The sequence below is a fragment of the Podarcis liolepis genome, assembly GCF_965112155.1.
Source record: "Podarcis liolepis genome assembly, chromosome: 2".
In the NCBI taxonomy this organism is placed as follows: domain Eukaryota; kingdom Metazoa; phylum Chordata; class Lepidosauria; order Squamata; family Lacertidae; genus Podarcis; species Podarcis liolepis.
Window position 1 is genome coordinate 87,463,556 of NC_139555.1, and position 10,664 is coordinate 87,474,219.

Below are 10,664 nucleotides of genomic sequence, written 5' to 3' on the forward strand. Positions count from 1 at the left end.
AGGCACAGAAAGTGTTACTCGCAATGTAATTTATAGTGTTGTTTTCCAAAACAGATTTGCTTCTGTTTTTTTTATATTTAGATGGCCATGCCACAATCTTCAAGTCATCTGATCATGAAGCATAGTCAAAAGGAATAAGAGGAACATTAAGTTCCTGTTTATCTTTTAGGAAATGCTTATATCTTCAGAACTATTACAGTACAATGCAGGGTAAAAATGATCACTGGAACGAGTACCACTGTCCTGTTCGCAGGTGGTGAAAGAGAAGGACCAAAGCTCAGTGTTAGTGCAGGTTCAATTGCTGGCGTCTCCAGGTAAGACTGGAGAAAGCTCCAGCCTAAACCCTAGAGAGCCATTGCCAGTCAGAGCAGACAATACTGAACTAGATGGCCCAGGGGTCTGGTTCAGGAATCTCTGTCCTTAAGAAAGAAGGACACCCCACATCCCAGGCTTGGGGAAAAGGACATCACACTTGCTTCTCACAGGGAGTCAACGTTGCTTGGTCTGCTATTTTTTTTTTTTAATACTTTTTACTGAAAGTACAGACAATATAATCTTTAGGAAGAAACAAACATTCGCACCTTGGAAGTCAAACGGAATCCATTCTGGAAGTCCATTCGACTTCCAAAACTTTCAAAAACCCAAGCATGGCTTCTGATTGGCTGCAGGAAGCTCCTGCAGCCAATCGGAAGCCGCGGAAGCCGCGGAAGCCGCGGAAGCCGCGGAAGCCCCGTCGGAAGTTCAGCTTCCAAAAATAGTTCACAAACTGGAATAGTTCGGGAACTAAGATGTTCGGCTTCCAAGGTACAACTGTATTAGAAGCCTGGGCAACACAGAGAGAATTATGATATTGACTGAAAGGAAATGGCTCCTGCATGTTTTGTTTTGAAACTCATCAAATGTACGAATTCATTACAAGCATTTTCTTTGACAATAGGTTGAGGACTCTGTTTCCATCTTGCACATAAGCCTCCAAATCTGTGGCCCCAAAGCACTGGGGACAAATATGCTGTACAGTAGGGAATCAAGTGGCAAACTAGTCAACGCTGAATATGTACAGCTGATGCTGATGGTTCGGGATAGACTAAGGATTCAGCTCTGCTCAGGACACGGATGAGGAGTCTGCCGATTGTGTTGGCCTACAGCTCTTGATATAGCTGGCTGGGGCTAACGGGAACAGGAGTCCTGCAACATCCAGTGACACATCCCTGGCTTAGAGGATTGCCCAGCCGAGGTATCTGGCTGGTTTCTGACATCCTTTGGAGGTCTGACTGGCTCACTGTGCTTCAACACAATCACCATGTGTTCTGAGGTTACAGTGAGAGCCAGTGTGGTGTAGTGGTTAAGAGCGGTAGACTCATAATCTGGTGAACCGGGTTTGCGTCTCCGCTCCTCCACATGCGGCTGCTGGGTGACCTTGGGCTAGTCACACTTCTCTGAAGTCTCTCAGGCTCACTCACCTCACAGAGTGTTTGTTATGGGGGAGGAAGGGAAAGGAGAATGTTAGCCGCTTTGAGACTCCTTCGGGTAGTGATAAAGCAGGATATCAAATCCAAACTCTTCTTCTTCTTTTTCAGGGCAGACTTATGAGTGCTTTTTTCTGCTTATATCCATGACAGTTAAAGATGCATCTCAGTTGCTTACCCCACATTTTATTAATACACTTTGAACTGAGTGTTTTGGACTGGCCTGAAAACAAGTACCTTGTAAATTCAGTGTGTTGAGAGGGCACCATTGTAGCAGTCAGATAATGACCCTCTTTTGCCTCGGGCGTCTCTATGTAACAGTTGCTGGGGTGGATATTACTGTGCTCATGTTGTGTTTGTGGGCTTCCCACAAATAAACTGCTGGATGAAACCGGCCTTTGGTCTGACCCCACACAAGGCTCTTCTCATGTTCTTATGAGGGCAAGAGCTTTCTCTGCTCCACTTCTACTCCACTCTTCAACTGAAAAGCTCAAGGTGGTTTACAGATGGTTCCAAGGTGGGTCTCCAACTAGGCAATTTACAGGACCAAACCTGCTTCACTCAGATTATAAGAAGAGACCCTGTGCTGATTGAAGCAATGTGCGTAACTGACAAGCACAGTCTTGTGACTCATCCCAAGATTTGCAATGCAGAACACTGGTGGTTAGAATGGAATGCGCCAACACCGATATCTAGGACAGCACAGGACCACAAAACATGCTATTACACTGCTACCAGTTGGCTGGATTTGGATGCTAAGGATATGCTCTCCGGTTTAATGCAATCACAGCCTTCAGTCTTAATGCATAAGGTATGTTTTTGTGCACCTGCAGAAATAAGATTGCCAACTTCAGTTTGCCCAATGAAAAGTTCCGAGCATGTGCCTCCACAAACTCATCAAGCCTTCCCTCTGAGGCAAAGGTGATGGTTTTGTGTAAGTACGTATGGAAATCGTGCTCCTGAGCGTTTGTAGAGGTTTCCTTTCTGAAAAGAAAGTGGCTTCCATTTGAAACAAGGTGCCTCCAGACACAGGGTGCCTCCAGACAGGCTGTTTATTTGGACAAAATCTTTAGTAGTATCCTAGGGTTGCCATATTTCAAAAAGTGAAAATATGGACACAAGGACTTCCATCTGCACAATAGTTTATCTCCTTCTCCTCTTCCTGCCCCACAATATGTCCTGGGATTTCCTCCAACCTTCCGGAACAGATTTTTTTTTGGGGGGGGGGGATAAATGTTTGGGGAGGAGAGAGGGAGAAGAAGTCCTACGGCACAGGTGGAAGGCTTTGCACAAATAGGACAATTTCATTGGAAACATTCCTTGTTTGCTTCCCCACACTTGCTAATGCAAACATCCCATCACTTTTCTAGCCACAAAGAAGTCCGATAAGGATCACCACACTGGAAAGTGTGGGAAAACATCTACTACCTGGCAATGTCATATGACGCCAGCATTAGTATATTAGGAAAATGCAATGTCATATAATCTCTGCACAAGTTTTGTGTGACCATATGAGTATGACTGCTCAATAAAACAAACAGTCTGGAAGCTCCCACATTGCCCTTGGGGGCAAGTTAATTGGTTTATTAAAAAAATTGTTAAGCCCTATACCCTTTTAAAATGTGGTTTTTTGGAGGGATGTTATTGGGTTGTTGTTTTCATTTTGATTATATATATATTGTGATTTTAATGTTGATATTTTCTGTGAACCACCCTGAGACCTCCGGGTATGGGGTGGTATATAAATTCAATTAACAACAACAACAACAACAGGGTGGATGACAGAACAACAGTTAAAATGCTTAACTGTGCAATCCTATACAAGCCTGTCCAGAAGTAAAAGGCACTGAATTCAGTGGGTTTACTTCCAGGTGAGTGGGTATAGGATTACAACCTAAAATGCTTTAAATGTCTGGTCAAATAACATAGTAACCTGGTGCTGAAAAGAATCATTTTGACTCCACTCATACCTCTATTTCACAGTCTGTCTGTGGCAGGTGTGATGAACTTTTGGCCCTCCAGATGTTGCTGAACTACAACTCCCATCACCTCTGACCACTGGCCATGCTTGCTTGGGAGTTGTAGTTCAGCAACATCTGGTCTACCTGGAAAGCGGTTGTGCTTATCTCATGTTTATGGGCTTCCACGTTTATGGGAGTCATTTTGGACTCACAGCTGTCCATGGAGGCGCAGGTTAACTCTGTGTCCAGGGCAGCTGTCTACCAGCTCCACCTGGTACTCAGGCTAAGACCCTACCTGCCCACAAACTGACTCACCAGAGTGGTGCATGCTGTAGTTATCTCACGCTTGGACTACTGCGACGCGCTCTACGTGGGGCTACCTTTGAAGGTGACCCGGAAACTGCAATTAATCCAGAATGCGGCAGCTGGACTGGTGACTGGGAGTGGCCGCCGGGACCACATAACACCGGTTCTGAGAGACCTGCATTGGCTCCCAGTACGTTTCCGAGCACGATTCAAAGTGTTGGTGCTGACCTTTAAAGCCCTAAACGGTCTCGGTCCTGTATACCTGAAGGAGCGTCTCCACCCCCATCATTCAGCCCGGACACTGAGATCCAGCGCCGAGGGCCTTCTGGCGGTTCCCCCATTGCGAGAAGTGAGGCTACAGGGAACCAGACAGAGGGCCTTCTCGGTAGTGGCGCCCGCCCTGTGGAACGCCCTCCCATCAGATGTCAAAGAGATAAATAATTACCTGACATTCAGAAGACATCTTAAGGCAGCCCTGTTCAGGGAAGTTTTTAATATGTAACGCTGTACTGTTTTTAACACTGATTGGGAGCCGCCCAGAGTGGCTGGGGAAACTCAGCCAGATGGGCGGGGTATAAATAATAAATTATTATTATTATTATTATTATTATTATTATTATTATTATTATTACTTCCAAAAGGCATGCAGTTGGCCATGTGGGAAGCAGGATCCTGGGCAGCCTGAATATCATCACTGGAAAGCCTCTTTCACATAATAATGTACTCAGGGACTCAGAAAACAGCCGCACCTGTAGATGTTAAGGTACAGTTAGGTTGACTTAATAGGGAGAGGTTGATATGGGGAAAGGCATGTGTAGAACTTCCTTTCCCCTCTAATGGAAAGCAGCTTTTTAAAAAAGAAAATGCAAAATATATCATACAGATTAAAGAGTAAGGAGATGCCCATTTAAAGGCCCAACGTGCTTTTTTAAAATTTATTTTCACCCTAGCTTTAAATCGTCCTGTTTGGGCAACTGGTCAAAAATATGACATTCTGTTGACATTCTGATAAGCTGGCTGGCAACCTTATGCATACACCCATAGACACACAGACACACAGAAAGACACGAGCACATATAAATATACACTTTAAAAAACCCCACCTATTCACATAATCAGCCCATCACCACCTTCAAATTATGTGTGAAGTAGCATTGGGAAAGATTATATAAATTGTGTGCATTTTATATTCGTAGTTGCCTCTGAGTTCTGCCCTTTTGGATGATGTCTTGGTTTCCATAGTAACCAATGTACTTGAAGAAGGGGGGAAGGAGGAGGAGGACTAGGAAAGCACAGAAATGCTAAAAAGAGGACTGATACGTGGCAAAACACATTGGGCCTCGCATTCAGATTGCACCACAGCTGCGATGCCATGAGCATTTGACTGTGCAGGCCCACAGTTGCATTTGTGATTCCTGCATCTAGTATCTGATAACTTCATTTCAATGGTACTATGTGGATTCATATAAGTGGTTGCCACAATGCTTAATTAGTCTTCATTCTTTCTTTGGATTTGGGAAGGTAGTCGTTCTAGGAGAAGAAAACTCTGATCCTAAACCTCGGTTGCCTTGCAGGACATTTTCGGGGGAAGAAAAGGCTAAGCAGAAAACCCAACACAAAGTCGAGTTCCTAAGGCAGTTGGATGGCACCTTGTATACCTCCTTCCAGCAACTCCTACAGCCAGGCTGGTGCCAAACACTTTGCTCTGCTTTCCTTTGGACCACATCAGTGAGGCCAAGAGTCTTGTTGTCTTGTGAGTCTTGTTGTCTGGACAGCTCAGGACCTCCACACACACTGGCTAGGCTTGTGCCCTGTGGAAGTAACCCTCCTGATGTAGCAGTTTGACTTCACCCCCAGAGGTGCACTCCATTGTCACTCTCAGGACAGATGTATGCCAACACACTAAACCTTTAAGGTGCATTCAAAACATGTTCTTTCCTTAAAAGAATTCTGGGCATTGTAGTTTACCATCACCCAGTTACAATTCCCAGCAGCCCTTAACAAACCACTTGGGTTCAGATCCCTATTCAGGCATGAAAGCTGCTAAGCAGCCTTCAGCCAATCACGCTTCTGCACTCTAGCCTGTGAGCTCCAGGAAGGAAGATTGGGATACCAATGTCAGCATCTGCTGACAGTGTAAATAGATGATAAGTGACCACTCTTTCTGGGGGGAAGGCAAGTGGGACACCCAAGCCATGCTTTGAAGTATTGTTGTGAGATCTCTATTTGATCACTGCTGGTGGGACTGTCATGAAGGTTTTGCCTTCAGGCCTAGATGACTCCCCAGAAGACTCAAACACCCATCAGCCCTCTCTGCCCACATGGCCAATGGTCTGGGATAGCAGCCGGGTTATTTAACTGTTTATTTGCTTCCTTGTATTAATTGCTCCCTTAAAATGCCTCAGAGCCATTTCCTAGTAGTAGAACAGCAACAATTAAAAAGAATTTCATATGTAAAAGCAATTTTGTATCTAGTGCAGATACAGGCTAGGATAAGGATCTCCACTTAAAAGGCTTGTTGAAAAAGGAAGGCCTTCAGTAGGGGCTGAAAAGACAATAAAGAAGGGAGCCTCTCTGATGTGTAATGAGAGGGAGTTCCAAAGGGCAGTATGTCAACATCTGGAAGGTCACAGGTTTCCCATCACTGCCTGAAGGCAATACCTGGCCAGGGCCTCAGAGGTGATAAAATAATGTGAATGGCCCTCAATGGAAGCAAAAGCCTGGAAAGTAATTGGAGAGAGCTCTGGAATATTCTGAATGCAGAGAGCCCTTCATTTGCAGGAGGTGACCCCAAAGGAAGAGGGCAGGTGTGTCTGAGATAACAGCAGAGGCCAGTTGGGGGATGGCAAGGAAGAAGCTTCTTAAGTTGCTGGTCTCTCTCTGTGAGGGGTCTGGTGTGGGCAAACCTGCTGCCCTGGCTAGGAGTGCCATCCTATTTATCTCCTCCATACGTATTTGTACATCCTGGAATTTAAGAGCTCACCTGGTGGACAGTGATGCCAAGAGGGATTGTGGGGTGGAAGGCAGAGAGGCCAGCAGTAGATGGAGCCAGAGCCAATAACAAGCAGAACATACTAATTCTGGTTTTGCCCCCATCCTCCCCCCTGCTAATTTTTTCAAGGGGTAACAGTGAGCCTAAGGAAGACAGAGCTGACACCCCCTGGACTAGAGGTAATTAAGTAAGCTAGATGAGCAAGGACAGATTGGGACAGCACCTCCTTCTCCCTACAGGACCAGTCTCCACTGCTGGTCACCATAGGTGACCAGAAACCAAATGCAGGTGAGCACCTGAAATTCAATGCAGATATGTGAATAGGCTGGTAGAAGAGGGACCGATCTCTCCAGCTGTCTTCTGCTAGTTCACCTGGCTTCTGTGCTAGTGACGGAGAGCCAAAGACTCCTTAACCCTGACTGATGGCTGAGTCGGTGGCTAACCTGCTGAACAGATGGCAGGAGCTTATGGCAAATCCAGGCAGAATCTCAAAGGCGGGACAGATTCCCTGTGGCCCTTCAGTAGTTCTTGGGACTCCCATCTCCATCATTCCCAGACAGCATGGCCAATGGTGTGGTAAATGGTAGCTGAATGCAGTATCACAAATTGCTTCAGGATTTGAAAGGTAAAGGGACAGGAAGCATTGGCAAGTCATCCCTCCCCCACGTAAAATATCATACCTTTTTCATAAATTATGAGTAGGTCCCCTGGTGGGACTGTTTTTCTGTTAGAAACCGTGAGATGAATCATTGTATAAATTCAGCTCGCTTCTCTGACTATGCCCCTGAATATGGGAGATATGTGAGTCAGCAAACCATCTGTGCTCTTGTGCAAAGTAGAGAATGGCTTTTTGATATGCTCTGGCTATAATGGGGTGGAGGACAATGGGTACTAATGGGCAATTGATCCATCACTGAAACATACATAGTGTTGAATGAATCTCATCACTGGGGGTGGGGGGAATGGACCCTAAGCTTCCTTAGCTGCAGCAGCTCCAAGGTTAGCATGAACTTAAGTGCTTTCCAAAAGTGATGTTTGTCTTCCTCCTCCGTATTTCAACATCCATCCTGATAGTGCCACAACACAAACCCTTATTAGCCAATAACTGAATGCACTTGATGCACTCCGTATTGCTTAATTATATCATGAGTGCTGTGCCCGCTCTCCTGAAGTTAAAAGGCTGGAAAGTTTTCAGTCATAGTGCCCACCCCTTTGGGCCATTTAGAAAGGATAAACTAAAAAGCAGACAATATATATAATGCTGATCGCATGATAATTGTGCCCACAGCATTAGGAAGAGCATTGGGCTCTCTATTATTAATGTGCATGTCAACTCTCTTGATTACTTTTTGTTTGTTTTTTTAAGGGCACAGACTTACAGTTACATGTGCAACTCTGTTAGTAATCATTTATGTAGTGCACTGACAATGCCCTGGGAAGTAAATGTTGTTGAGTTCAATGGGGCTTCCTCCCAACTCCAGTAAGGGTGAATAAGACTGCAGCCTTTGTGTCAGGAATGGTTAACGATACTGATTTCAGTAAACCTCCCAAAGAAAAAAATCCTAAGAGGGACATCCTTAGCATTCCCATTTTACACACAGAGAAGTGTGGCTGAGTGATGGTGACTTGCCCATGGCTCCCCACACTGAGAGGTGAAGCATCAGACAGCAGCACTCCTCAAGAAGTTGCAGGAAATGTATGGAATATAACTAACATCACACATAAAGGTAAAGGGACCCCTGACCGTTAGGTCCAGTCGCGGACGACTCTGGGTTGTGGCGCTCATCTCGCTTTATTGGCCAAGGGAGCCAGCGTACCTGGTCATGTGGCCAGCATGACTAAGCCGCTTCTGGTGAGCCAGAGCAGCGCATGGAAATGCTTTTTACCTTCCTGCTGGAGCGGTACCTATTTATCTACTTGCACTTTGACGTGCAACAGGACTGAGCAACGGGAGCTCACCCTGTTGCAGGGATTCGAACCATCGACCTTCTGATTGGCAAGCCCCAGGTTCTGTGGTTTAGACCACAGCGCCACCCGCGTCCCAACATCATGCATACTTGGCTTCAAACACTGGCGACGGAAACTCACTGAAGCCAGGGGAAACAATAATATGACTGCAGCCTGTTACTGTTGTCTGGGTTGCTGTTGTTATGTTCCTTTTCAGAAATGTTAACGAACCATAAACATAAGCAAAAAAGGATGCTATGAAAAAGAGAGGGTAGGAAGAAAACATAGGAAGCTTTCCTACACTGAGTAGCCATTGGTCCATCTAGCATAATAATATCTAGACTGAATGGCAGCACTTCTCCAGGCTTTTAGGCAAGAGACATTCCCAGCTTTACCTGGAATTGAACAGGAATTGAATCTGAGATCTTCTGCATGCAAATTATGCACTCTTGTCATTGAGCTGCAGCAACAGACTCTACCTCTCCATCTCCCCATTTTCTTTTCCGTCTCAGTGTTCCATAGATACTGAGCATGCTCGGTCTTCACTATGGGGCAGTACTTCTCTATGGTGGTTCCCCTCAAACCTTATGCACCATTTTGGCTGCATAAGAATCACCATTCACCCATGAACTTCACAAATAGAAGAAATTGTGTTGCAACGTGAACACACAAGTCCTGCAGTTGCTGGTCTTCCCTTTCCGGATGCTGCATGCAAACAGATGATGTGTTTTGAGTGCTCCTAATGCTTTCTTGGGTTTGCATGCTTTGGGAGCTGTGTGCCCATTCCTGTTTACTCTGCATCCAGTGCACTTTGCTTTGCATTGCTTTGGCAAATGGTGTACACGTGACGTTAGCCACTATCTGTAGGTATCCTGTCATTTCCTGTGAACTACTGTGTTTTGATCCGTTTCTTCCCAAACCTGCTTCAGTACAAATTGAGAAAACACACACAACCTGACTGCCTTTTAAGCTGGCAATGTATACACAGCCTTCATCTGCCATTAACTGATCTCCTAACTAAGAAATCCCTGAAAAGCTTCAGGGGAATCCCAAGGTTTACTAGAACCCAGTTTGCTGAGAAAGCCCTAATTAAGGTTATGTTCACATTACCATTTACCATTTACTCTGGCTCCATGGGCAAAGCCAGGATTTTTTGAGGGGGCAAGCCTTTTGTTACAGGGAGGGGCAGAACATAAGTTTCCTATGTATTTTTATTGATTTGGGGGAGGGCAGCTGCCCCTCCCTGCCCCCCCCCGGTCATGCCCATGTCTGGCTCCAGCGTGCTCCCATTGCTGGTGTTTGAAGCTGAGTACACATGATGATAGTCACAGTCCATAAGTATATCCTATAGTTTCTTGAGAAATGCTCCTGTTTGCTGTGATGTCCCTCAAACCAGCTTCCATCCGATTTTAAAATGCAAGCCACAGTTCAGCTGCAGTGCATACAGTTCAGCCGTTGCACAAGCACAAATGGCAGCTTCACTGAATAGGAGTTCCAGCAGTGGGGATTGCAGGTGCAGGGCAATAAATCAGGTGGTGTGAATCAAGAGGAGACGCTGCCACTTCCTCTCTGGTATGCACAGCAATGTACAAAAGCAACTTGAAACACAGCAGGGGGAAATGACCTCACTGTGTTTTAAGCCGCCAATGCGTACACAGCCTTAGACGAGGAAGGAAAACTAACCTTAGTGCTGCAACAAATTATTTGCTGCTAATGATGCAGTGTGGGAGTGTTTTCTTTTCCCTTTTCTTTTCGGCAAGAGTTCAAAGTGGAAGCCAAGAACATGAAAATCAAACTTTGATCTGGAACTGCCCCCTTTGATGTTTTCAAAGCCCTCTCGGGATGATGGTACCCGAAACAAATCTAGCTGACACAATGAAGCCAAAGGAAGTTGTTGATTTCGCGATCTGATCTGGGTTCAAACTTGTGCTTTAAGAGCCTTGTGGGGGAAATCATACCAATGTAAAAGGCTCAGGACTTTAACGGAGGGCT